Source organism: Schistocerca piceifrons, chromosome 7, assembly GCF_021461385.2.
Source record: "Schistocerca piceifrons isolate TAMUIC-IGC-003096 chromosome 7, iqSchPice1.1, whole genome shotgun sequence".
Classification (NCBI taxonomy): domain Eukaryota; kingdom Metazoa; phylum Arthropoda; class Insecta; order Orthoptera; family Acrididae; genus Schistocerca; species Schistocerca piceifrons.
This window is the reverse complement of record NC_060144.1, coordinates 9,712,656-9,737,407: the sequence shown is the minus strand read 5'-3', so window position 1 is coordinate 9,737,407 and position 24,752 is coordinate 9,712,656. Positions and strand designations below refer to the sequence as shown.

Genomic DNA, 24,752 nt, shown 5'->3' with positions numbered 1-24,752 from the left:
CATACACATACACACACCACTACAGCACTACAAACACCTATAAGGGGCCCTCGTGGCGGTCTGTCTCATCGTCCGAACCCCACGAAGGTCCCGGAGGCTGCTGCCGGCCGTCGTCAGATTCCATAGGTTCTACTCCGTCGGGTGGGGGCGATTCTGGAGCAGCAGATTGGCTGGTTTTTAATTTTGCAGCCACCTGTTGCGCCACGGGCTTCAACTGTTTTGCAGTCTGTGTAGCACCGTCGCGAGCAACGCGAGGTTTCTTTTTATCAGGTGACACTCTGCGTTTGGCATCTTTTGGTGCATCGCAATCTGCCTTTTTAGCTTTCCGGGAACCTGAAGCTGCATGCGGTAGGTTGGTATTTAATTGGCTATCAGGGGAATCTGCAAGAACTGTGACAGTTTCAGCAGGCTGTAATGTCACCTGTCGGGTGTTCACGGGGTCGGAATGCCAAGGGTCACTTGAAGGAACGTCGGTGACGGAGCGGATGTTGTCCGACAGCTCAAGGGAAGTGTCTTCTTTCGCCGTTGCGGGTTCATCTACATTTGTGGGAGGGATAGATTCCTTTGCAGCATCGCCCTCGACAGAACTTTGTTCAGGAATGATGGGTGATTCCGTGTCGATATTATGACCTGCAGGAGCGTCGGACATTTCCACGTCTCCGGAATGTGTGACGGCAGATGTGTCGTGCGCGGCACTGTACATCGCGGCATCAGCAGAGCTCGCGAAAAGGCCGGCACCGGTAAACAAGCGGCTGGCAACGGTGGCGTACTGTGCACGCGGCTGGCCGTCCGGCCCTGTCTCGGCCGGCAACTGCACAGGTCTCCTGCGCGGACATTGAGCTCTGAGGTGGCCGAACATGTCACAAACAGAGCATGTGCGAGGTTGCCCTTCATAAACAACTAGAGCTTTAAAACCGCACATATGAACGAAAGACGGAATGTGAGTTTCTAAGTCAATCCTGACAGTTCTGACCCCGTTGTCAACTTTATAGTACATATTGCCACCCCAACGATCGGCGGTGACTGAGTGCACGGTACCGTACTTGGATAGGGCCTCCTTGATGTACTTAAAGTCAAGTTCAAAGGGTAGCAAGTGCACCTTAACTGCCCGAAGTCCTAGTCCGGCGTAAGTAATGGCAACACGACTCACCTCGCCATTGCTGGTCTTGTATTCGGCGACCCCGTTCGTAGTGGCCATAATCCTCTGGCAGATATCGTCGTTTTTAAATTTAACGTAGAAAACGTTGCTTAAAAAATCATATCCCATGCCAAGGCAGTCGTCTGCAGGTACTTTAAACGTGTCACGAAACCAATCATCAAACTCGTAAACCTTAGGACGCACGACATCGAAACTAAAGCTGAACTTTAAAGTGAACTTCCTTAAATGAGACTCCACTATGCACGAATACTAACAACTCACAAAGCGCACAATGTAAACACACGCGAGCGTAAACGCCGAGCACGCTGCGCTGCTGCGTCCGACCGCTAAGGCGGCTCGGCCGCGACTGTGCCACTGAGCTAAGGAGGCGCCGCCTAGTGCACATTTCGGGTACTTCAATCTTATGGACCAGTCAATCGGAGCCCTTCAGCTGGAAACGCACCGCATTAGCGACCATTATTTGTATTTAGTTAGCACAGCTGCTGCTTTCCTACACATCTCACACGATATCGATGTACGCCTAAAATTCCAAAACAACACTTTTATTTCATTTCAGAGCTACTTTCAGCTTCAAAAACCATTCCTCTGATATTCATACGAAGCTAGGCATCGTCGTAACCCGTTACGTTCATTACGCAAGGCTCACGAGAGGGGCGCAGGTTGCATCCGCGTAGACACAAAATTTTGCGCCGCCCAGCGTGGGGCTCGAACCCACGACCCTGAGATTAAGAGTCTCATGCTCTACCGACTGAGCTAGCCGGGCTCCACACAACGCGTCACGAGCCATACAGTATTTATGCGACCTGCGACCATCTATGGAAGATCCTTTTGACTACAGCTTATTTCCTGCTGCCACAAATGAGCTACAATTCCTATTCAATGAAATAAATTTTACGAAAGGCATCAAATCTACTTGAAATGATACGTGGCTATCAGCACCATTATTCAACACACATGCTCGACTGTGCGCAGACGCCTGTGGCGCAGCTCTTGGGTCCTGAGTCAGACGCAGTAGTTCCAAAAATCTCTCCTGATCGGCACTGTGCCGAAAATTTCGCTACACAACCCCTTTGTCTTGCTTGAGCTTCAGGTAGAAGCCGGTTTGCAGCCAGGAAGCGGACAGCAGCAACTTTCAACTAGATTTGTAGTACTCAAACAACTCAGTAAAACAGCATGCATCTTTTGCAGAACTGGAAAAACTCGACCGTGACAGGATTCGAACCTGCAATCTTCGGATCCGAAGTCCGACGCCTTATCCATTAGGCCACACGGTCACTGGCGCAATATGCTTCCCCACACACACCTCATTGTCGCCATTTGTACGCTTGCCGGAATGAATTTCCCATCTTTGACGCAATTCTCCATCTCCAATTTCAGTACTAAAAAGGCGACGCTACTTCTTGCTGTGTCCCATCGCAAGTTACATTCAAGCCCTTGTGACGCTGATCAAACAAGAGGTTGCAAATCAGCTTCAATCGCTTACTGCCATCTCAGTCGCTTGCAGAAGGTACCTCACCCTATGTCATACAATGGCGAGTTGCCGCTATTACCAAAGCGGCGGCGGCGCCGACGACGACGACGACAACCGCGAGGGTCTCTACCTGGGGTAGAAAATACATCACAAGAACTAAGTATTCCACGTCGGCATTCTCCGGAGACTGCCAAAAGCAGCAGTTTCTGGTGCCTACTTTAATAGCACCATTCGCACTATTCATTTGCGAGAGCATTTCTTAAATACCGAACCCATTCATAATTTTTTATATCCTTGACCGCTTTTTTCGAAAGATCTACGTTAGAAGGGGCTGTTACAAAATTCTTTCGCCTCCTGTGAGGATCGAACTCACGACCTCTGGTTTACTAGACCAGCGCTCTGCCACTGAGCTAAGGAGGCGCCGCCTAGTGCACATTTCGGGTACTTCAATCTTATGGACCAGTCAATCGGAGCCCTTCAGCTGGAAACGCACCGCATTAGCGACCATTATTTGTATTTAGTTAGCACAGCTGCTGCTTTCCTACACATCTCACACGATATCGATGTACGCCTAAAATTCCAAAACAACACTTTTATTTCATTTCAGAGCTACTTTCAGCTTCAAAAACCATTCCTCTGATATTCATACGAAGCTAGGCATCGTCGTAACCCGTTACGTTCATTACGCAAGGCTCACGAGAGGGGCGCAGGTTGCATCCGCGTAGACACAAAATTTTGCGCCGCCCAGCGTGGGGCTCGAACCCACGACCCTGAGATTAAGAGTCTCATGCTCTACCGACTGAGCTAGCCGGGCTCCACACAACGCGTCACGAGCCATACAGTATTTATGCGACCTGCGACCATCTATGGAAGATCCTTTTGACTACAGCTTATTTCCTGCTGCCACAAATGAGCTACAATTCCTATTCAATGAAATAAATTTTACGAAAGGCATCAAATCTACTTGAAATGATACGTGGCTATCAGCACCATTATTCAACACACATGCTCGACTGTGCGCAGACGCCTGTGGCGCAGCTCTTGGGTCCTGAGTCAGACGCAGTAGTTCCAAAAATCTCTCCTGATCGGCACTGTGCCGAAAATTTCGCTACACAACCCCTTTGTCTTGCTTGAGCTTCAGGTAGACGCCGGTTTGCAGCCAGGAAGCGGACAGCAGCAACTTTCAACTAGATTTGTAGTACTCAAACAACTCAGTAAAACAGCATGCATCTTTTGCAGAACTGGAAAAACTCGACCGTGACAGGATTCGAACCCGCAATCTTCGGATCCGAAGTCCGACGCCTTATCCATTAGGCCACACGGTCACTGGCGCAATATGCTTCCCCACACACACCTCATTGTCGCCATTTGTACGCTTGCCGGAATGAATTTCCCATCTTTGACGCAATTCTCCATCTCCAATTTCAGTACTAAAAAGGCGACGCTACTTCTTGCTGTGTCCCATCGCAAGTTACATTCAAGCCCTTGTGACGCTGATCAAACAAGAGGTTGCAAATCAGCTTCAATCGCTTACTGCCATCTCAGTCGCTTGCAGAAGGTACCTCACCCTATGTCATACAATGGCGAGTTGCCGCTATTACCAAAGCGGCGGCGGCGCCGACGACGACGACGACAACCGCGAGGGTCTCTACCTGGGGTAGAAAATACATCACAAGAACTAAGTATTCCACGTCGGCATTCTCCGGAGACTGCCAAAAGCAGCAGTTTCTGGTGCCTACTTTAATAGCACCATTCGCACTATTCATTTGCGAGAGCATTTCTTAAATACCGAACCCATTCATAATTTTTTATATCCTTGACCGCTTTTTTCGAAAGATCTACGTTAGAAGGGGCTGTTACAAAATTCTTTCGCCTCCTGTGAGGATCGAACTCACGACCTCTGGTTTACTAGACCAGCGCTCTGCCACTGAGCTAAGGAGGCGCCGCCTAGTGCACATTTCGGGTACTTCAATCTTATGGACCAGTCAATCGGAGCCCTTCAGCTGGAAACGCACCGCATTAGCGACCATTATTTGTATTTAGTTAGCACAGCTGCTGCTTTCCTACACATCTCACACGATATCGATGTACGCCTAAAATTCCAAAACAACACTTTTATTTCATTTCAGAGCTACTTTCAGCTTCAAAAACCATTCCTCTGATATTCATACGAAGCTAGGCATCGTCGTAACCCGTTACGTTCATTACGCAAGGCTCACGAGAGGGGCGCAGGTTGCATCCGCGTAGACACAAAATTTTGCGCCGCCCAGCGTGGGGCTCGAACCCACGACCCTGAGATTAAGAGTCTCATGCTCTACCGACTGAGCTAGCCGGGCTCCACACAACGCGTCACGAGCCATACAGTATTTATGCGACCTGCGACCATCTATGGAAGATCCTTTTGACTACAGCTTATTTCCTGCTGCCACAAATGAGCTACAATTCCTATTCAATGAAATAAATTTTACGAAAGGCATCAAATCTACTTGAAATGATACGTGGCTATCAGCACCATTATTCAACACACATGCTCGACTGTGCGCAGACGCCTGTGGCGCAGCTCTTGGGTCCTGAGTCAGACGCAGTAGTTCCAAAAATCTCTCCTGATCGGCACTGTGCCGAAAATTTCGCTACACAACCCCTTTGTCTTGCTTGAGCTTCAGGTAGACGCCGGTTTGCAGCCAGGAAGCGGACAGCAGCAACTTTCAACTAGATTTGTAGTACTCAAACAACTCAGTAAAACAGCATGCATCTTTTGCAGAACTGGAAAAACTCGACCGTGACAGGATTCGAACCCGCAATCTTCGGATCCGAAGTCCGACGCCTTATCCATTAGGCCACACGGTCACTGGCGCAATATGCTTCCCCACACACACCTCATTGTCGCCATTTGTACGCTTGCCGGAATGAATTTCCCATCTTTGACGCAATTCTCCATCTCCAATTTCAGTACTAAAAAGGCGACGCTACTTCTTGCTGTGTCCCATCGCAAGTTACATTCAAGCCCTTGTGACGCTGATCAAACAAGAGGTTGCAAATCAGCTTCAATCGCTTACTGCCATCTCAGTCGCTTGCAGAAGGTACCTCACCCTATGTCATACAATGGCGAGTTGCCGCTATTACCAAAGCGGCGGCGGCGCCGACGACGACGACGACAACCGCGAGGGTCTCTACCTGGGGTAGAAAATACATCACAAGAACTAAGTATTCCACGTCGGCATTCTCCGGAGACTGCCAAAAGCAGCAGTTTCTGGTGCCTACTTTAATAGCACCATTCGCACTATTCATTTGCGAGAGCATTTCTTAAATACCGAACCCATTCATAATTTTTTATATCCTTGACCGCTTTTTTCGAAAGATCTACGTTAGAAGGGGCTGTTACAAAATTCTTTTGCCTCCTGTGAGGATCGAACTCACGACCTCTGGTTTACTAGACCAGCGCTCTGCCACTGAGCTAAGGAGGCGCCGCCTAGTGCACATTTCGGGTACTTCAATCTTATGGACCAGTCAATCGGAGCCCTTCAGCTGCAAACGCACCGCATTAGCGACCATTATTTGTATTTAGTTAGCACAGCTGCTGCTTTCCTACACATCTCACACGATATCGATGTACGCCTAAAATTCCAAAACAACACTTTTATTTCATTTCAGAGCTACTTTCAGCTTCAAAAACCATTCCTCTGATATTCATACGAAGCTAGGCATCGTCGTAACCCGTTACGTTCATTACGCAAGGCTCACGAGAGGGGCGCAGGTTGCATCCGCGTAGACACAAAATTTTGCGCCGCCCAGCGTGGGGCTCGAACCCACGACCCTGAGATTAAGAGTCTCATGCTCTACCGACTGAGCTAGCCGGGCTCCACACAACGCGTCACGAGCCATACAGTATTTATGCGACCTGCGACCATCTATGGAAGATCCTTTTGACTACAGCTTATTTCCTGCTGCCACAAATGAGCTACAATTCCTATTCAATGAAATAAATTTTACGAAAGGCATCAAATCTACTTGAAATGATACGTGGCTATCAGCACCATTATTCAACACACATGCTCGACTGTGCGCAGACGCCTGTGGCGCAGCTCTTGGGTCCTGAGTCAGACGCAGTAGTTCCAAAAATCTCTCCTGATCGGCACTGTGCCGAAAATTTCGCTACACAACCCCTTTGTCTTGCTTGAGCTTCAGGTAGACGCCGGTTTGCAGCCAGGAAGCGGCCAGCAGCAACTTTCAACTAGATTTGTAGTACTCAAACAACTCAGTAAAACAGCATGCATCTTTTGCAGAACTGGAAAAACTCGACCGTGACAGGATTCGAACCTGCAATCTTCGGATCCGAAGTCCGACGCCTTATCCATTTTTTTTTTTTTTTTTTTCTTGTTTTTTTTTTTTTCTTTATTTTTTTAGGGCCTCCCTTCTCCCCTTACAGCCCTCCTTGCGCTCTCCATGAATGCCGTCCTTGGCGAGCTTCATCAGCTATAGTCAAAAGAAATCAAAGTCTCCAGATTCACTGGCGTCGTACAACAGTACACAAAAAGAATACTGGTTCTTCCGGATTACAAGGAGTTTATTGCCTCGTCTGCTTTGTAATATAAGTGCAACGAAAAATAGAAATCTCTCTCAAAACCAAGGGAAAAAAAAAAAAAAAAAAAAAAAAAAAAATGTCTCTTCCCGCAAAAAACAAATAATGAGGAATAAGAAAGAAAAGAAAACTTCAGGTTCTTCAAGCGCCATAGGTGAAACGATAACGAAAATAGTATTCAGTGTTCGCTTGTACTTGGGAACTTCACCGTGGAAATGTTAACAGTAATCGTGGATTGACTTTAGAATCACCCAATTCCCTGTTTCTCAAACAGTATTTTTAACATGTTTCCAAAATCCCTTTTAATGTGCGGGAACTGGTTTCTTCGCCAATATGCCGTTTCCATATAAGCAGTAAAGGCAGTAATATTGTCTTCTCCGTGGTTAGTGATGACGTAAGTGACAAAATGACCCAGCATCCACATTACAGTATTGTTTTTCGTTTTGGGGTAAAACCGTGTATCAGGCCACAGGAGGATATTAGTTGTATAAAGACTTTCAGTGCTACGTGTGAGCAGCGCCAATCGTTTCCGCACCCAATGCCAGTTGAACTGATGCCCGCAGCAAGTAAACCTGTGCCTCAGAGTGTCTACCAATCCACATTTGAGGCAGTTGTCAGTAGCACTTAAGCCAATGCGGTTGAGTTTTTCGTTGGTTGGAACAAGATTGTGGACAACTTTATACCAGGCGGAAATCACATCGGAGGAATGAATTTTTAGAGTAATATTGGTCCACACTGCCGTCCAGACGATTCTTGGGTAGTGCATTTCAATTGTAGTTGGAGCTTCGTACTTCTGCCACTGAGCAAGTAAGAACACTGTCGTGAGACAAGGACTTGTGAAAACACTGTCACCTAAGTAACTAATTTCGAGGTAATAAACACCGACATGTTGCAATTGAAAGTTGAGTTTACCGATGTCAATTGGCGGTTTCATACATTTAGGGCGAACAATGCGAAACAGCTTCGATGTGATAGTATGGGGCATCGTGGTAATTATCACAGTTGTTCGTTTTATATAGAGTGCTGTCGCCTTTCGACGGATATCATTGAGTTGCAGGCCCCCAGCTTGCACTGACTTAGACAGTGTGGTATAGGTTAACTTAAAAATATGACCGAGCCACACAAACCTGCTGGACAAACGCATGATCTTATGGGCTTGCATTTTGGGAAGAGGGAACACCTGAGCGACATAATAAGCTTTACAGAGTATGTATGTATTCAAAATCCTGATCTTCTGGAGGATATTTGTCGATCGCCAGGTGTTTTCCACTATAGCTCCCTGTATGCGATTGGCAGTAAGTTTCCAGTTTTTAGCTGCCATACGTAAGGGACACCTATCGATGATGATACCCAGAGCAACATGTTGTTCGACGATCTGCGCCCACGGTATAGCAAGAGATTCGAAGCCCCGTAAGCGTAGAACCTTACATTTACCCTCACTGAGTTTCGCCCCAGAAGCAGTGCTGTAAGTATCAATCTCAGCCCGCAATTGGGCCACTTCAGACTCATGACGTAGGATAACAGCAACATCATCGGCGTAAGCCCTCACAGTAAGATTGCTCCCTAAGACAGAAAGGCCACTTAATGTGATACACAATCTCTTCAGAAATGGCTCGAGCGACAAAACAAAGAGCGACATCGACAACGGACTGCCTTGCGGTACACCGCGTCGTATGCTAACAGCTTGTGTCAGCTGACCGTTAACTGTGATCCTAGCAGTAATGCCGGTTATCATATTCCGAATGACTGCCACAGCTCGTTCTTCGAGTCCAATTCGTTGCAGGATGCGTTCTAAATAGTGATGACTAACGCGGTCAAAAGCTTTGCAAAAGTCAAGAAAAAGGAAAGCACATTTGATGTTGGTTACAGCCGCTACTGAAATAACGTCTCTGTACTCTGCAACCGGAGTCATAATGGATCTCCCTGGAAGGCAAGACTGATGTGAATAAATAACTTTCCCAAGGATGGGGGCCATTCTGCTATTAATCGCTCGGGCAATCGTTTTATAATCAAAGTTCAATAATGTGATTGGACGGAGATTATCAACTCGCTTGTGACCAGTTCTCTTCGGGACTAAAACAATTCTACCCACTTTCAAGTCGGCAGGAAGAGGACCACCACTCATGACTTCATTAACAATTTCAGTAAAAGTACCACCAAGGACATTCCAGAATTTGGTATAAAATTCCTTGGGCAAACCATCAGGACCAGGCGATTTAAAGGAAGGCGACTTGGAGATCAAGGCTAAAACTTCCTCGGGAGTGAAATCCGATAAAAAGTCGACATTGTCAGCAGGACTAATCGCCCTATCAAAAACATTGACCACTGCACTGACAGCAGGTTCATTGACAATCTCACTGGAATACAGTCGTTGGAAATGTTGGTGAATTTCACTAATAATGGCCGCTTGAGTAGAGAGTAATTCCCCATTATCTCTTTCCAAAACATCAATGAAAGCCCGGCGGCGGCGTGATAAATGCTTGAATAAATGGTACATAGATGTCATTTCGTCGGCTAAAACAGATTTAGGTTTGGATTTAACTTTCAGACCTTCCAATTGTTGACGCTTCAAGCTGACAAGTTTAGCCGTGACACGTTGAATTGATGGAAAGTTAGTGTTGGTCGCAGTGGATGAATCATACAATTGTCGCAACACAGTGTAGTAAAACTCAAAGGTCTTCTTGCAGGCGCGTGCTTTCTGAGCACTATAATAAATGAGACTTTTTCGAAGCTTTGGTTTGGCAACAGTGGTCCACCACATCGCTTTAGTCGGATAAAAAGTGATGGAACGCAAACAAGTTTCCCACACATGTCTGATAACGTCAAATAATTCAGCGTCCGCCAGATGCGATATGTTTAACATCCACGGAGAACTTAATAATTTGGTAGGCTGTCGATTTAAGTGAATTGTTGCCGCAACAGCGCAATGGTCGGTAAAACTAGCCGGGATTACGTCAACCGCTAGGAGTCGGTCACTGATACAGTCCGATAGATAAATTCTATCCAGACGGCTGCATGAAGTAACGGTGAAAAAAGTGAATTTAACTAAAGTAGGATACTGCAGTTCCCAAGCATCTTTCAGCTTAATATTCTTAACTAGCTCGTGCAGTTCTTTACAGTAGTTAAAATTAGGGGACTGATCGTTTTTACGTAGAACACAGTTAAAGTCACCTCCTATTATCAGGTTTTGAGGACTTCCCCGCAACAGATACGTAACATCCTCCTTATAAAAACGTGACCGTTCGAATTTGTTGCTGTTGCCTGACGGGGCATATAAGTTAACAAGGGTGACATCAAAAATTTTACAGCCCACTCCTCGACCGGAATCTAAAAACTCGATCTCCCCAACTGGAATACCTTCCCGTATGAAAAGTGCGGTACCTGTACTTTCCTCAGGAGCAACGTTTGATATGGTTTTAAAACCAGAGATGAAGAGATTCAAAACAGTAACTTCCTGTAACAACACAATATCAGCGTCAGATTCGTATAGAAACTGCTGTAGGGCCGCAATTTTGAGATCAGATCGAATCTTATTTATGTTCAGGGAGACGAATTTGTACGCTTGTGCCATTAGTACAGTGAGGTACGGAAAGGGTCACTAAACAACACTGGTCGCATTACAAGGGCATAGAAACTTCGGAATGGTCTGCATTGTCGGGAGGATCACGAACAGTCACTTGGGTGTCGTTGGGTTTGTTTTTCTTCCGTACTGCGTTGACGTTGGGTTGAACTTTGGTCCTACTACGTGCTCTGCTAGGGAACACATCGGCAGACGGAGGCGTGGGAGGGTCGTGAGTGACTTCGCAGTCCATAACGGGATGTGACGCCTCAGCCATCTGATCTGCAGAAAGAACTGACTCAGAAGGTGGACAAGTTTGTTTGTTGTCACTAGCACGAACTGCGTGTTTGTTTGTAGACGGACTTTGACTTCCTTCAGTTTGTACACAAATACTGCCTTCCTCGTTATGCTTATCGGGAGCACGCGCTTGTTGTGATTCGTCCTGTGGTGACGTCGCGACTTCAGGCGGCGGGCTCGGCTGTTGTGATGCCAAAGCTGCCTGTACGTCACTCGGAATGACGTCAATAGCCGCAACGTCGACAGCTGCGTGCGACGGTTCAGAAAAACGTGAGTTAGTAACCGTAACCGGCATCTCTTTCGGGACGTCATGTTCTAATTCCTGGAGATCTTCGTCCGGACTATCATCATCACACGTTCGTCGCCGTTTGTGGCTCAGCAGCTGCACGTCAGATTTGGAAGCAGGCGGATCTGTAACCGGTTTTGAAGGAAAGGGTGGAAAGTCGGCAACAGGCAAACCAGGCTCTGGGGGCAATATTTCACTATCACTAGGGCGTTCGATGTCCGTGATTGGTGCCTCCCTAACAAGATCGGCCAATGTCAATTTTCTACGCTGTTCCAAAGTACTTTTGAGAACAAAGACACGTTTAGGGCAGTTCGTACGCAAGTGGCCAGTTTCGTTACAAATAAAGCATGTGCCTGGTTGCCCACTGTAGGTGACATGCACTTTATACCCACAAACAATAAGATGGGAGGGGATATCTTGCTTGACGTGCATTTCGACTGACCGGACGCCACTAAAACACTGTAACCGATGTTGGCTAGACCAACGTTCGTTACGGATTTGCTTGACCTCCCCATACTTCGTCAAAATCTCACGTAAATAACAGTTTTCAACTTCCGGCGGCAGGTTGTACACACGGACATTTTTATATTCTACATCAGCATTGGATATGAGAACAGTACTCACCGAGGCGTCACGATGACGGAACTCAGCTCTGCTACCATGTTTTAACAGAATCCTCTCCAGTAACACAGGGTTTAACAACTTGACGAAGAAACAGTAGAGATCTGTGTCGTAATAGGCAGTATGAACCTGGTCAGACGTAATACCAATGACATCCACTATGAAATCGTGAACTTCCATGGAACTCGGTTGAACATGACGTGTAGACTTGTCAAATTCGAAACACAGAGTACATTTCCTTGGGAACAACCTGGACGACATATCCACTTATTAAACGGTCGAGACCGCTAACACAGAACGACACAAAACACTAAAAGCGAAGTGAAGTGACGGATGCACAAAACAGCAAATCTAGCAAACAACGTAAACAACGAAAGTAGTCACGGCTTGCACACGCTATTGCGGAGCGAAGGCACAACACGTGCGACCTGCACGGCGTCGCAAGCGGAACTATCCATTAGGCCACACGGTCACTGGCGCAATATGCTTCCCCACACACACCTCATTGTCGCCATTTGTACGCTTGCCGGAATGAATTTCCCATCTTTGACGCAATTCTCCATCTCCAATTTCAGTACTAAAAAGGCGACGCTACTTCTTGCTGTGTCCCATCGCAAGTTACATTCAAGCCCTTGTGACGCTGATCAAACAAGAGGTTGCAAATCAGCTTCAATCGCTTACTGCCATCTCAGTCGCTTGCAGAAGGTACCTCACCCTATGTCATACAATGGCGAGTTGCCGCTATTACCAAAGCGGCGGCGGCGCCGACGACGACGACGACAACCGCGAGGGTCTCTACCTGGGGTAGAAAATACATCACAAGAACTAAGTATTCCACGTCGGCATTCTCCGGAGACTGCCAAAAGCAGCAGTTTCTGGTGCCTACTTTAATAGCACCATTCGCACTATTCATTTGCGAGAGCATTTCTTAAATACCGAACCCATTCATAATTTTTTATATCCTTGACCGCTTTTTTCGAAAGATCTACGTTAGAAGGGGCTGTTACAAAATTCTTTTGCCTCCTGTGAGGATCGAACTCACGACCTCTGGTTTACTAGACCAGCGCTCTGCCACTGAGCTAAGGAGGCGCCGCCTAGTGCACATTTCGGGTACTTCAATCTTATGGACCAGTCAATCGGAGCCCTTCAGCTGGAAACGCACCGCATTAGCGACCATTATTTGTATTTAGTTAGCACAGCTGCTGCTTTCCTACACATCTCACACGATATCGATGTACGCCTAAAATTCCAAAACAACACTTTTATTTCATTTCAGAGCTACTTTCAGCTTCAAAAACCATTCCTCTGATATTCATACGAAGCTAGGCATCGTCGTAACCCGTTACGTTCATTACGCAAGGCTCACGAGAGGGGCGCAGGTTGCATCCGCGTAGACACAAAATTTTGCGCCGCCCAGCGTGGGGCTCGAACCCACGACCCTGAGATTAAGAGTCTCATGCTCTACCGACTGAGCTAGCCGGGCTCCACACAACGCGTCACGAGCCATACAGTATTTATGCGACCTGCGACCATCTATGGAAGATCCTTTTGACTACAGCTTATTTCCTGCTGCCACAAATGAGCTACAATTCCTATTCAATGAAATAAATTTTACGAAAGGCATCAAATCTACTTGAAATGATACGTGGCTATCAGCACCATTATTCAACACACATGCTCGACTGTGCGCAGACGCCTGTGGCGCAGCTCTTGGGTCCTGAGTCAGACGCAGTAGTTCCAAAAATCTCTCCTGATCGGCACTGTGCCGAAAATTTCGCTACACAACCCCTTTGTCTTGCTTGAGCTTCAGGTAGATGCCGGTTTGCAGCCAGGAAGCGGACAGCAGCAACTTTCAACTAGATTTGTAGTACTCAAACAACTCAGTAAAACAGCATGCATCTTTTGCAGAACTGGAAAAACTCGACCGTGCCAGGATTCGAACCTGCAATCTTCGGATCCGAAGTCCGACGCCTTATCCATTTTTTTTTTTTTTTTTTGTTTTCACGGTGCACATATGCATTAGGCCACACGGTCACTGGCGCAATATGCTTTCCCACACACACCTCATTGTCGCCATTTGTACGCTTGCCGGAATGAATTTCCCATCTTTGACGCAATTCTCCATCTCCAATTTCAGTACTAAAAAGGCGACGCTACTTCTTGCTGTGTCCCATCGCAAGTTACATTCAAGCCCTTGTGACGCTGATCAAACAAGAGGTTGCAAATCAGCTTCAATCGCTTACTGCCATCTCAGTCGCTTGCAGAAGGTACCTCACCCTATGTCATACAATGGCGAGTTGCCGCTATTACCAAAGCGGCGGCGGCGCCGACGACGACGACGACAACCGCGAGGGTCTCTACCTGGGGTAGAAAATACATCACAAGAAACTAAGTATTCCACGTCGGCATTCTCCGGAGACTGCCAAAAGCAGCAGTTTCTGGTGCCTACTTTAATAGCACCATTCGCACTATTCATTTGCGAGAGCATTTCTTAAATACCGAACCCATTCATAATTTTTTATATCCTTGACCGCTTTTTTTTCGAAAGATCTACGTTAGAAGGGGCTGTTACAAAATTCTTTTGCCTCCTGTGAGGATCGAACTCACGACCTCTGGTTTACTAGACCAGCGCTCTGCCACTGAGCTAAGGAGGCGCCGCCTAGTGCACATTTCGGGTACTTCAATCTTATGGACCAGTCAATCGGAGCCCTTCTGCTGGAAAACGCACCGCATTAGCGACCATTATTTGTATTTAGTTAGCACAGCTGCTGCTTTCCTACACATCTCACACGATATCGATGTACGCCTAAAATTCCAAAACAACACTTTTATTTCATTTCAGAGCTACTTTCAGCTTCAAAAACCATTCCTCTGATATTCATACGAAGCTAGGCATCGTCGTAACCCGTTACGTTCATTACGCAAGGCTCACGAGAGGGGCGCAGGTTGCATCCGCGTAGACACAAAATTTTGCGCCGCCCAGCGTGGGGCTCGAACCCACGACCCTGAGATTAAGAGTCTCATGCTCTACCGACTGAGCTAGCCGGGCTCCACACAACGCGTCACGAGCCATACAGTATTTATGCGACCTGCGACCATCTATGGAAGATCCTTTTGACTACAGCTTATTTCCTGCTGCCACAAATGAGCTACAATTCCTATTCAATGAAATAAATTTTACGAAAGGCATCAAATCTACTTGAAATGATACGTGGCTATCAGCACCATTATTCAACACACATGCTCGACTGTGCGCAGACGCCTGTGGCGCAGCTCTTGGGTCCTGAGTCAGACGCAGTAGTTCCAAAAATCTCTCCTGATCGGCACTGTGCCGAAAATTTCGCTACACAACCCCTTTGTCTTGCTTGAGCTTCAGGTAGATGCCGGTTTGCAGCCAGGAAGCGGACAGCAGCAACTTTCAACTAGATTTGTAGTACTCAAACAACTCAGTAAAACAGCATGCATCTTTTGCAGAACTGGAAAAACTCGACCGTGCCAGGATTCGAACCTGCAATCTTCGGATCCGAAGTCCGACGCCTTATCCATTAGGCCACACGGTCACTGGCGCAATATGCTTCCCCACACACACCTCATTGTCGCCATTTGTACGCTTGCCGGAATGAATTTCCCATCTTTGACGCAATTCTCCATCTCCAATTTCAGTACTAAAAAGGCGACGCTACTTCTTGCTGTGTCCCATCGCAAGTTACATTCAAGCCCTTGTGACGCTGATCAAACAAGAGGTTGCAAATCAGCTTCAATCGCTTACTGCCATCTCAGTCGCTTGCAGAAGGTACCTCACCCTATGTCATACAATGGCGAGTTGCCGCTATTACCAAAGCGGCGGCGGCGCCGACGACGACGACGACAACCGCGAGGGTCTCTACCTGGGGTAGAAAATACATCACAAGAACTAAGTATTCCACGTCGGCATTCTCCGGAGACTGCCAAAAGCAGCAGTTTCTGGTGCCTACTTTAATAGCACCATTCGCACTATTCATTTGCGAGAGCATTTCTTAAATACCGAACCCATTCATAATTTTTTATATCCTTGACCGCTTTTTTCGAAAGATCTACGTTAGAAGGGGCTGTTACAAAATTCTTTTGCCTCCTGTGAGGATCGAACTCACGACCTCTGGTTTACTAGACCAGCGCTCTGCCACTGAGCTAAGGAGGCGCCGCCTAGTGCACATTTCGGGTACTTCAATCTTATGGACCAGTCAATCGGAGCCCTTCAGCTGGAAACGCACCGCATTAGCGACCATTATTTGTATTTAGTTAGCACAGCTGCTGCTTTCCTACACATCTCACACGATATCGATGTACGCCTAAAATTCCAAAACAACACTTTTATTTCATTTCAGAGCTACTTTCAGCTTCAAAAACCATTCCTCTGATATTCATACGAAGCTAGGCATCGTCGTAACCCGTTACGTTCATTACGCAAGGCTCACGAGAGGGGCGCAGGTTGCATCCGCGTAGACACAAAATTTTGCGCCGCCCAGCGTGGGGCTCGAACCCACGACCCTGAGATTAAGAGTCTCATGCTCTACCGACTGAGCTAGCCGGGCTCCACACAACGCGTCACGAGCCATACAGTATTTATGCGACCTGCGACCATCTATGGAAGATCCTTTTGACTACAGCTTATTTCCTGCTGCCACAAATGAGCTACAATTCCTATTCAATGAAATAAATTTTACGAAAGGCATCAAATCTACTTGAAATGATACGTGGCTATCAGCACCATTATTCAACACACATGCTCGACTGTGCGCAGACGCCTGTGGCGCAGCTCTTGGGTCCTGAGTCAGACGCAGAAGTTCCAAAAATCTCTCCTGATCGGCACTGTGCCGAAAATTTCGCTACACAACCCCTTTGTCTTGCTTGAGCTTCAGGTAGACGCCGGTTTGCAGCCAGGAAGCGGACAGCAGCAACTTTCAACTAGATTTGTAGTACTCAAACAACTCAGTAAAACAGCATGCATCTTTTGCAGAACTGGAAAAACTCGACCGTGACAGGATTCGAACCTGCAATCTTCGGATCCGAAGTCCGACGCCTTATCCATTAGGCCACACGGTCACTGGCGCAATATGTTTCCCCACACACACCTCATTGTCGCCATTTGTACGCTTGCCGGAATGAATTTCCCATCTTTGACGCAATTCTCCATCTCCAATTTCAGTACTAAAAAGGCGACGCTACTTCTTGCTGTGTCCCATCGCAAGTTACATTCAAGCCCTTGTGACGCTGATCAAACAAGAGGTTGCAAATCAGCTTCAATCGCTTACTGCCATCTCAGTCGCTTGCAGAAGGTACCTCACCCTATGTCATACAATGGCGAGTTGCCGCTATTACCAAAGCGGCGGCGGCGGCGGCGCCGACGACGACGACGACAACCGCGAGGGTCTCTACCTGGGGTAGAAAATACATCACAAGAACTAAGTATTCCACGTCGGCATTCTCCGGAGACTGCCAAAAGCAGCAGTTTCTGGTGCCTACTTTAATAGCACCATTCGCACTATTCATTTGCGAGAGCATTTCTTAAATACCGAACCCATTCATAATTTTTTATATCCTTGACCGCTTTTTTCGAAAGATCTACGTTAGAAGGGGCTGTTACAAAATTCTTTTGCCTCCTGTGAGGATCGAACTCACGACCTCTGGTTTACTAGACCAGCGCTCTGCCACTTTTTTTTTCTTTTTTTTTTTTTTTCAATGTTTCCCACGTTTTCGCTCATTTCACGGTTCCGTTGAAGACGTTCTTCACCACCTGACACAGAAAAAGGAATGCAGTCGGTAGGATATTTTTAATTCTTTTGCTTCTAAGGGAGTTAGTTGTCTAGTGAGTTCCTCTTACGGCATGCACTAGGCAACCAGAACAGCTACAGGAGAGAGTCATTTTTGTTGTCAGCGGTAGTTGCATTATCACAAACGCAGAGTAATTCCATTGGCGTCGCATCAAAATGAATACCTGCCGAAACCCGGGATCGAACCAGGGACCTTTAGATCTTCAGTCTAACGCTCTCCCAACTTTTTTTTTTTTTTTTTTTTTTTTTTTTTTTTTTTTTTTTTTTTTTTTACTGTTTTACATACATAAAGGCGGCAAATTCAGAAACAGTATAAAAGAAAATGGCTCACACAGGTGACCTTAGCCAACACCCTCTCTTTCAAATGTCAGGCTAAGCATATTGGCAAAATCATCTCGGAGGCCTGGCAATCGCAAGCGCTGCCAGTAAGCAGTAAGCATGTACTGCCGAAACGCTAGGTGTCCATCCTCTTCATGACAACTGTTGACAAAATGTACGAAATGGCCAATCAACCACATGACGGTATGGAGCTTCGTCCGCGGAAAAAAGGAAGAATCGGGCCGGACGATGATGTCAATAGTATAAGCGGCTTCAGCAGACCTAGTGACAAAAGCAAGTTGTTTCCTGAGCCAACGCCAATTAGCAAGGTGCCCACAGCAGGTGAATCGATGTTCAAGGGTATCTAGGAGACCACACCGAGTACAGGTGTCCGTGTCAGAAAGACCAATACGGTGCAGTCGTACATTGGTGGGAACCAAATTATTTATCACCCTATACCACGTGGACGCCACGGCCATAGAGTGGATCGGCAGACTAACGTTCTTCCAGACGTTCCTCCAGGACACGGATGGAGACGCCAGTTCTATTGGATTGGGACTGGCCAGCCCCTCCCAGCGGGCAATCAAGCTCTTGGTCGTTGGCACCGGTCGCCGCAAGAAGACGTCACCGAGGTAACTCACCGCAATGTAAAATTCCCGAATGTGTTTCAACTTAAAATTTAGGCGTCCGACATCGACAGGTGGAGCAAGGCTCGCCGGACGCACAACAGTAAAAAGCCTGGATGTAATTGAAGTCACTTCTTGCGTAACAATTAGAGTCGTTCGGCGGACGTACAAAGCAGACGCCTTGCGAGTAATGTCAGAGAGGCCCAAGCCTCCGGAGAGACGCGGTTTCGTCATTACCTCGTAACGTAACTTGAATAGATGGCCCTTCCATATAAACCTGCTAGACAATTGGCGCAACCTTTTCGCCACCATCATGGGAAGTGGGAACAGCTGAGCAACATAATAAGCTTTACATAGGACGTAGGTGTCTAAAATTCTGACTTTTTGCAAAATGGTAGCAGAGCGCTGCTCATGGACCATCAGAGCCCCCTGTATCTTCTCGGTGACAGATTTCCAATTGAGAGCCGCCATTTTTAGAGGACACCGATCAATGATAATCCCCAAGGACGTATGGCGATCGACAAAAGTGGCCCAAGGGACGTCAGCATCGCGAAATCCTCGAATATCAAGGAACTTACATTTACCCTGATTGAGACGCGCTCCAGAGACACGACAGTATGCATCAACTGCCCCTTTCAACAACGGGATATCATCTCGTTGACGGAGGAGAACAACGACATCATCCGCATATGCCTTAACCGAGAGCTTCCCACCAGAGAGGGACATACCCTGAAGCTTGAGAGCAATAGTCCGAAGCAGCGGTTCCAGGGACAAAACGAATAAAGACATAGAGAGCGGACTACCCTGAGGCACTCCGCGGCGGATAGCAATGGGCGGCGTCAGCTGCCCATTGACTGACACCCGAGCTGTTATTCCCCTGTACAAATTGCCAAGAACACCACGTGATGAAGCGTTAAAACCTATTGTACCTAAAACACGATCTAAAAACACATGACTGACGTGATCAAAAGCCTTATAAAAATCAAGGAAGGCAAAGGCACAATGTACGTTTGTAACCGCCGCAACCGAGACAACATCCCGATATTCGGCTACTGGTGTCAGAATAGATCTATCATGAAAACAACATTGATGTGCACCAATCACACCCCGAAGCAGAGAAGACAGCCGGCTATTGAGCGCTCTAGCAGCTGTCTTATAGTCAAAATTCAGCAATGTGAGCGGACGAAGATTGGCAGCAGATAAACGACCAGAGGACTTCGGAATTAAAACAATTTTCCCTACTTTAAAATCGGCAGGCACATCCATCCCTCTGACAATCTCATTTAAAATCTGCGTAAAAATGCCACCCAAAAGAGGCCAAAAACGGAGATAAAATTCTTTAGGCAGGCCGTCTGGACCCGGCGATTTACTGGACGGAGAGCGAGCAATAAAATCGAAAACATCATCTACCTGGAACTCCCGGAGAAATTCGCCGTTCGCGTCAGGCGCGATCGTCGCAGTTAGATCCCCAAAGACATCATCCGAAAGAGACTCACCAGAATCATCGGCAGAATAGAGACTAGTGTAATACTGATGAAGAGCACGAACCATTTCCTCCTGTGCACTAAGCTGTCGCCCATCATCCACCGTAAGAGAAGAGATGAAGGAGCGACGACGACGAGTCTGATGCCGTAGCAGGTGGTACAAGGATGTCAGTTCACCTTCAACAAGAGAGTGAGGTTTCGACTTAACTCGCAGACCATCCATCTGTCGTCGTTTAAGGCTCAAGAGCTTGGCTTTAATACGACGAACATCATGGATCCGCAGTGGAGAGGTACCCGCCGCGTCATATAGTTCACGCAGGACAGAGTAGTAATATTCATACGTGTTCTTAAAATCACGCGTCCTAGCAGCACAGTAGAAAATCAAAGTCTGACGAATCTTGGGCTTGGCAAACGCAGTCCACCAAACCAGCAAGGAGGGGTATCGCGGGACAGAGCGAAGACATCGCTCCCACACGCCACTTATAACATCATCCATAGCACTGTCGGCAAGGTGGGAAACATTTAACATCCACTGGGAACGATAAAGTTTTGCAGGTTGGCGACTAAGATTTACAGTTGCAGTAAAAGCACAATGGTCAGAAAAACTAGTAGGAATAACATCGACAGAAAGAATTTTATCACATAAAAAATCAGATAAATAGAATCTGTCGAGTCTACTGCATGAGGACGCGGTAAAAAACGTATATTTCACCAGGGTTGGATATTTGTGTTCCCAAACATCACGCAGATGCATCGTACGAACTAAGTCATGTAAATCACGGCAATAATTAAAATTGGGGGACTGGTCTGCAGGGCGTAAAACACAATTAAAATCGCCTCCGAGCAGGAGACTCCGAGGACTCTGGCGCAAAAGATAAATAAGCTCTTCTTTATAAAAGCGCGATCGAGCCACAGTGTGACCCGAACCAGAGGGGGCATACAAAACAACGAGGCGGAGATCAAAAAGACGACAACCAATCCCACGGCCAGAGTCAAGGAATTCAATGTCAGTAATAGGAATGCCCTCTCGAAAGAAAAGAGCAGTTCCTGTTGAATATTCCGGCGCGACATTAAAAACAGTTTGAAATCCAGGTAGAGAGAGATCAGAAAACAACACTTCCTGCAAAAACACTACGTCCGCACAGGCGTCGTAAATAAACTGCCGCAAAGAGGCAATGCGAACGTCGGACTCAATACGGTTAACATTTAAGGTAAGAAAGGTGTATGCTTGAACCATAGAGAGAAAAGCGAGAAAACAAATCACCTACACCGACGCACCAGCGTCACAGTCCATAGCAGGGGTGACGGAGGCATCCGAGGGAGGGGGACTGCTACCCCGTTCCGCGGATCCCTTACGTTTCGGTTTTTTACGAACAGCATTAACGTTCGGCTGAACGCGTAACTTGCGTCGGCTGACGGGCAAGGAAACTTCAGCCGCCGGTGACGTAGGAGGGTCAAGTTCTGTATCCGACACCACCCGCGCCGGTCCACATGCGGGATCCGGGGTCGCGGGGGAAACATCCGACAAAACGGAATGGTCAACACCTGCACTAGCTTCCGGCAAACATGGACTGCACGGAGGCGAAACGTGAGCAGGAAGGTCCGAGGCCGCAGAGTTGGAAGGAAGCGGAGCAGCTCCGCTGGCAGAGGTATGGGGCAGCGAAGCAGGAAGTTGTCGCGGCTCCACTTGTTGTGACATCGAAGTCGGTTCGGAAGACGGCGCCAACAGGCCCGACCGACGACCCGACTCGAGAGAAGCTGCGTCGGAGGCCGGAGGGGCGCCAGCAGCCGCCACCGGAACCGCTACCTCAGGAGGGCAGGGAGCAGCTACAGTACACAGTGGCTCGGAGGATGCCGGTCGCTCGGACTGGGGCATCTCAGGGAGATCCTCATCCGTACTATTTCCATCGTGTGGGCGACGCCTCTTATTATTCAAAAGTGGCACACCCACCTGAGGGACAGACGGAACAACATCAGATTTAGCACGCAAAGGAGGAAATTCTGTATCAGGGGTGCGCAAAACCTGTGGCGGGGCGCTACTACCACTGGACTGTGCTACACCAAGAGCAGATCCACCTGCAACGAGGTCAGCGACCGTTAACTTGCGACGCTGTTCGAGAGAATTTTTTAAAACAAAAACTCTCCGCGGACAGTCGGTACGCACGTGACCACTTTCATTGCACAAAAAACAGGTGCCAACCTGACCACTATATGTTACATGGACACGATATCCACCGATCTGCAGGTGAGATGGAATATTCTGCTTAACGTGCATTTCGACTGAACGAATACCACTGTAACATTGCAGGCGATGTTGGCTTGACCAGCGTTCAAGGCGAATGCTCTTTACATCACCATACTTCTGTAGACCCTCCTTAAGATAGACATTATCCACCTCCGGCGGAAGGTTGTAAACACGAACATTGGTATACGTGATGGAAGCATTGGAAAGCAGCACGGTACTTACAGAATCATCCCGATGCCGAAAGAGAACTTGATGACCATATTTAGAAAGAATTTTATCAACCTGAAGTGGGTCCATAAACTTAACAAAGAAAACATACAGTTCGGTATCAAAATAAGCAGTGTGCACCTGATCCGAATGAACACCAAAGGTATCTACCAACCAATCATGAATCTCAAGAGAACTGGGTTGCACATGGCGGGTTGACTTGTCAAAAGCAAAACTAACTGTAGCCTGACGAGGAATAACCTGGGACGACATTTTCAAAATATGCGGTCGAAACCGCTACACAAAAAACACTGAAATAAGGACAGAAAAAAAAAACACAAGGTACGAAACAACGACGAAGAAACACTCACAGAAGTTGCAACACAACACGTAAACAAAAACGATAGTCCACTATACGTAACGCTACGGCGGAGCGGAAGACTAGGCACGTCCACACTGCACGGCGTCTAAAGCGGAACTGCCACTGAGCTAAGGAGGCGCCGCCTAGTGCACATTTCGGGTACTTCAATCTTATGGACCAGTCAATCGGAGCCCTTCAGCTGGAAACGCACCGCATTAGCGACCATTATTTGTATTTAGTTAGCACAGCTGCTGCTTTCCTACACATCTCACACGATATCGATGTACGCCTAAAATTCCAAAACAACACTTTTATTTCATTTCAGAGCTACTTTCAGCTTCAAAAACCATTCCTCTGATATTCATACGAAGCTAGGCATCGTCGTAACCCGTTACGTTCATTACGCAAGGCTCACGAGAGGGGCGCAGGTTGCATCCGCGTAGACACAAAATTTTGCGCCGCCCAGCGTGGGGCTCGAACCCACGACCCTGAGATTAAGAGTCTCATGCTCTACCGACTGAGCTAGCCGGGCTCCACACAACGCGTCACGAGCCATACAGTATTTATGCGACCTGCGACCATCTATGGAAGATCCTTTTGACTACAGCTTATTTCCTGCTGCCACAAATGAGCTACAATTCCTATTCAATGAAATAAATTTTACGAAAGGCATCAAATCTACTTGAAATGATACGTGGCTATCAGCACCATTATTCAACACACATGCTCGACTGTGCGCAGACGCCTGTGGCGCAGCTCTTGGGTCCTGAGTCAGACGCAGAAGTTCCAAAAATCTCTCCTGATCGGCACTGTGCCGAAAATTTCGCTACACAACCCCTTTGTCTTGCTTGAGCTTCAGGTAGACGCCGGTTTGCAGCCAGGAAGCGGACAGCAGCAACTTTCAACTAGATTTGTAGTACTCAAACAACTCAGTAAAACAGCATGCATCTTTTGCAGAACTGGAAAAACTCGACCGTGACAGGATTCGAACCTGCAATCTTCGGATCCGAAGTCCGACGCCTTATCCATTAGGCCACACGGTCACTGGCGCAATATGTTTCCCCACACACACCTCATTGTCGCCATTTGTACGCTTGCCGGAATGAATTTCCCATCTTTGACGCAATTCTCCATCTCCAATTTCAGTACTAAAAAGGCGACGCTACTTCTTGCTGTGTCCCATCGCAAGTTACATTCAAGCCCTTGTGACGCTGATCAAACAAGAGGTTGCAAATCAGCTTCAATCGCTTACTGCCATCTCAGTCGCTTGCAGAAGGTACCTCACCCTATGTCATACAATGGCGAGTTGCCGCTATTACCAAAGCGGCGGCGGCGGCGGCGCCGACGACGACGACAACCGCGAGGGTCTCTACCTGGGGTAGAAAATACATCACAAGAACTAAGTATTCCACGTCGGCATTCTCCGGAGACTGCCAAAAGCAGCAGTTTCTGGTGCCTACTTTAATAGCACCATTCGCACTATTCATTTGCGAGAGCATTTCTTAAATACCGAACCCATTCATAATTTTTTATATCCTTGACCGCTTTTTTCGAAAGATCTACGTTAGAAGGGGCTGTTACAAAATTCTTTTGCCTCCTGTGAGGATCGAACTCACGACCTCTGGTTTACTAGACCAGCGCTCTGCCACTGAGCTAAGGAGGCGCCGCCTAGTGCACATTTCGGGTACTTCAATCTTATGGACCAGTCAATCGGAGCCCTTCAGCTGGA

At 47.4% G+C, this 24,752-nt stretch overlaps 21 non-coding genes across 21 annotated transcripts; all 21 read right to left on the bottom strand.

Moving 5' to 3' along the window:
* Positions 1 to 1,849: 1,849 nt before the first annotated feature.
* Trnak-cuu lies at positions 1,850 to 1,922 on the bottom strand. The gene has a single exon. It is a non-coding gene; the product is annotated as a tRNA-Lys (tRNA).
* A 438-nt stretch (positions 1,923 to 2,360) lies between these two features.
* On the bottom strand, positions 2,361 to 2,433 carry Trnar-ucg. The gene has a single exon. It is a non-coding gene; the product is annotated as a tRNA-Arg (tRNA).
* A 545-nt stretch (positions 2,434 to 2,978) lies between these two features.
* On the bottom strand, positions 2,979 to 3,050 carry Trnat-agu. Its single transcript has one exon. It is a non-coding gene; the product is annotated as a tRNA-Thr (tRNA).
* Positions 3,051 to 3,371: 321 nt separating this feature from the next.
* On the bottom strand, positions 3,372 to 3,444 carry Trnak-cuu. Its single transcript has one exon. It is a non-coding gene; the product is annotated as a tRNA-Lys (tRNA).
* A 438-nt stretch (positions 3,445 to 3,882) lies between these two features.
* Positions 3,883 to 3,955, bottom strand: Trnar-ucg. The gene has a single exon. It is a non-coding gene; the product is annotated as a tRNA-Arg (tRNA).
* Positions 3,956 to 4,500: 545 nt separating this feature from the next.
* Positions 4,501 to 4,572, bottom strand: Trnat-agu. Its single transcript has one exon. It is a non-coding gene; the product is annotated as a tRNA-Thr (tRNA).
* Positions 4,573 to 4,893: 321 nt separating this feature from the next.
* On the bottom strand, positions 4,894 to 4,966 carry Trnak-cuu. The gene has a single exon. It is a non-coding gene; the product is annotated as a tRNA-Lys (tRNA).
* A 438-nt stretch (positions 4,967 to 5,404) lies between these two features.
* On the bottom strand, positions 5,405 to 5,477 carry Trnar-ucg. Its single transcript has one exon. It is a non-coding gene; the product is annotated as a tRNA-Arg (tRNA).
* Positions 5,478 to 6,022: 545 nt separating this feature from the next.
* Trnat-agu lies at positions 6,023 to 6,094 on the bottom strand. Its single transcript has one exon. It is a non-coding gene; the product is annotated as a tRNA-Thr (tRNA).
* Positions 6,095 to 6,415: 321 nt separating this feature from the next.
* Trnak-cuu lies at positions 6,416 to 6,488 on the bottom strand. The gene has a single exon. It is a non-coding gene; the product is annotated as a tRNA-Lys (tRNA).
* A 6,501-nt stretch (positions 6,489 to 12,989) lies between these two features.
* On the bottom strand, positions 12,990 to 13,061 carry Trnat-agu. The gene has a single exon. It is a non-coding gene; the product is annotated as a tRNA-Thr (tRNA).
* A 321-nt stretch (positions 13,062 to 13,382) lies between these two features.
* Trnak-cuu lies at positions 13,383 to 13,455 on the bottom strand. The gene has a single exon. It is a non-coding gene; the product is annotated as a tRNA-Lys (tRNA).
* A 1,099-nt stretch (positions 13,456 to 14,554) lies between these two features.
* Positions 14,555 to 14,626, bottom strand: Trnat-agu. Its single transcript has one exon. It is a non-coding gene; the product is annotated as a tRNA-Thr (tRNA).
* Positions 14,627 to 14,948: 322 nt separating this feature from the next.
* Positions 14,949 to 15,021, bottom strand: Trnak-cuu. The gene has a single exon. It is a non-coding gene; the product is annotated as a tRNA-Lys (tRNA).
* A 438-nt stretch (positions 15,022 to 15,459) lies between these two features.
* On the bottom strand, positions 15,460 to 15,532 carry Trnar-ucg. Its single transcript has one exon. It is a non-coding gene; the product is annotated as a tRNA-Arg (tRNA).
* A 545-nt stretch (positions 15,533 to 16,077) lies between these two features.
* Positions 16,078 to 16,149, bottom strand: Trnat-agu. Its single transcript has one exon. It is a non-coding gene; the product is annotated as a tRNA-Thr (tRNA).
* A 321-nt stretch (positions 16,150 to 16,470) lies between these two features.
* Trnak-cuu lies at positions 16,471 to 16,543 on the bottom strand. The gene has a single exon. It is a non-coding gene; the product is annotated as a tRNA-Lys (tRNA).
* A 438-nt stretch (positions 16,544 to 16,981) lies between these two features.
* Positions 16,982 to 17,054, bottom strand: Trnar-ucg. The gene has a single exon. It is a non-coding gene; the product is annotated as a tRNA-Arg (tRNA).
* Positions 17,055 to 23,482: 6,428 nt separating this feature from the next.
* Trnak-cuu lies at positions 23,483 to 23,555 on the bottom strand. The gene has a single exon. It is a non-coding gene; the product is annotated as a tRNA-Lys (tRNA).
* Positions 23,556 to 23,993: 438 nt separating this feature from the next.
* Positions 23,994 to 24,066, bottom strand: Trnar-ucg. Its single transcript has one exon. It is a non-coding gene; the product is annotated as a tRNA-Arg (tRNA).
* A 548-nt stretch (positions 24,067 to 24,614) lies between these two features.
* Positions 24,615 to 24,686, bottom strand: Trnat-agu. Its single transcript has one exon. It is a non-coding gene; the product is annotated as a tRNA-Thr (tRNA).
* Between the last annotated feature and the right edge of the window lie 66 nt (positions 24,687 to 24,752).